The 2,471-nt window shown below is 33.8% G+C and overlaps 1 long non-coding RNA gene across 1 annotated transcript; it reads right to left on the reverse strand.

Annotated features, from left to right (window-relative positions):
* Window positions 1–1,133: 1,133 nt before the first annotated feature.
* LOC109111515 lies at window positions 1,134–1,828 on the reverse strand. Its single transcript, XR_006159998.1, has 3 exons — window positions 1,776–1,828; window positions 1,432–1,606; window positions 1,134–1,274 (listed from the first exon to the last, which is right to left on the reverse strand). It is a non-coding gene; the product is annotated as an uncharacterized LOC109111515 (long non-coding RNA).
* Between the last annotated feature and the right edge of the window lie 643 nt (window positions 1,829–2,471).

The raw sequence follows: 2,471 nt of genomic DNA on the forward strand, positions 1-2,471 counted from the left end.
TTCACTCGTGTGTCTCCTAGTTCATGTTCAAATTCAGTTCAGTTCTCCATTAAACTTTCAGTAATGAAAAATAGCAGCCAAAACATACTGACACACTTCTTAAACAGCAGAACTCAAAAACCTGCATAAAATAACATTAATCAAGATTTAATTAAACTAAACTTGAGGTATTGAAAAACAGCATATGGTTCAGATGGTAAACAGTGTTAAATTATGTTAAACTGTTATGAAACACTTTCAAAAGTCAAAGTTAAAGTCTGCTTCCATTGTCAATTCTTTCACATGTGCAGCACATACATACAGAGAATAGAAATTGCATAACTGTCAGACCCTTGGTGCATACAGTTAACTCTAAATACTAACAGTAGACATAAAAATACAGATAAATAATTTCTAAATATATATAAAATACAAACTATACAAATACGAATAAGGACATTGAAAAAAAAAGATACATAAAATGGCACAAGGCACGTGGCAGACAGAGTGCAAACCAGTGAGATAAACAACAGTGCAGATATAATGAGTGTAGTGCAAAAAGAGCTTATCAGTCTGTTTAAAGTGACAAAGAGTTCAGAGAGAAGTCTTTATTTAACCTGTCAGTTACTTTATTACAGAAATTAAATTTCTACAAATAATTAACTTGCCAAATAATTTATTTTGAATTATTTCATCATCTCTCACCTCAGTGTTTTCAGTGGATAGTTTGGATCCTGTAGTAAATCACTGAGCAGCTTCACTCCTGATTGTCCAGGATCATTTCCTGTGAGATCCAGCTCTATCAGGTGTGAAGGGTTTGATCTCAGAGCTGAAGCCAGAGCTTTATAACCTTCTTCAGTGATACTACAGTCTGAAAGTCTACAGGCAAAAAAGTAACAGCAACAAAATAAAGTCTCAAATGCTGTTACTCATTTAGTTAAAAAACAATTTTTTAGTTTTTTAGATTACAAAACTTATAATTCTCAGCTCTCCAAAAATGTACATTTGTCAATATTTATGAAATGTTTTTAAGACGTATGCATACTAAACTTGTTTATGCACAAAAGTGATATTGCTGACAAAAAATGTTTCTGTTCATGTCTAAATTCACAAATTCAAACCTGAGTATCTGCAATGTGCACTGAGTATTTCCCAGTAGAGTGGAGATTTGAGTCACTCCAGAGTTTCCGAGTTTATTTCCACTCAGTTCCAGCTCTATCAGGTTTGAAGTGTTTGAATTAAATGCTAACGCCAGAGCGGCACAACCTTCTTCTGTAATACTGATGCAATTAAACCTGTATAAGAAAGTAAACAAATAAGCTACAGTATACATATAATTATGCAACTAGTAGATTTGCCTATTACTACTTTAGTCCACCAATATGAGAATTGTATGATAAAAGTATTTTTAGTAGTTGGTCTTTGTTTTTACAAATTGACTAAAATACTTACTTCAGCGTTTTTCAGTCTACACTGTTCATTCTTAAACAGAGTTGAGAAGATCTTCATTCCTGAGTTTCTGAGTTTAGTTCCACTCAGATTCAGTTCTATCAGATTTGAAGGGTTTGAATTTAAAGCTTCAGTCAATAAACGACAATCTTCTTCTGTGATATTGTTGTTATTCATACTGCATTAAGAGAAAAATCAGTTACACCATTGACAATAACAACAGTTACAGTTTTGAACTAAATATTTACCAATAGTTATAAGTCAACACTCTCTGGTAAACAATATATAAAACATCCACCAGCAAGTTCATAAGTATTAAAATTGTCATAATAATGATAAAAACTTACATCAGTGTGTTGAGTTTACAGTGTTTGTCCTGCAGTACTGTAGCAAGTTTCATTAATCCATAATAACTCTATTCACATTCACTCAGATTCAGTTCTCTCAGGAGTAACAGGTTTTCACCCAGAACTCTATTCACATACTGACAGGCTTCATCTGCAGCAGGACCCAAAAACCTGCAGAAGAGAAGATGAAGCAGAATTCATTCTCCCTAAACTTGGTTTAATAAAAATAACACCTGATTCTGATAGGAAATGAGAAATTGCTTATCTTGAATTTACTTTAATGCAACAGATTGCATTAGTGAAATAATAAGGTGTATTAATGCAACAGCATGTCATTGTATCATTTAATCATGGCTCACCTTAGAGTTTTCAGTGAATTGTTTGGATCCTGTAGTAAATCACTGAGCTGCTTCACTCCTGATTGTCCAGGATCATTTCCCAGTGAGATCCAGCTCTATCAGGTGTGAAGGGTTTTGATCTCAGAGCTGAAGCCAGAGATTTATAACCTTCTTCAGTGATACTGCAGTCTGAAAGTCTACAATAAAGAGATTTGAATAAATTGCATTTGACCTTTTGTAATACAGTATAGGGGCACTTTCGCAGCATTATTAATTGTAATCTATATATATATATACACAGATCAGGCCACTGAGAATGCATGCGCAGAGGAAAGGGATCACGCGTGACCACGGCGTA

This window comes from Cyprinus carpio, unplaced genomic scaffold (genome assembly GCF_018340385.1).
Source record: "Cyprinus carpio isolate SPL01 unplaced genomic scaffold, ASM1834038v1 S000006809, whole genome shotgun sequence".
Lineage (NCBI taxonomy): Eukaryota > Metazoa > Chordata > Actinopteri > Cypriniformes > Cyprinidae > Cyprinus > Cyprinus carpio.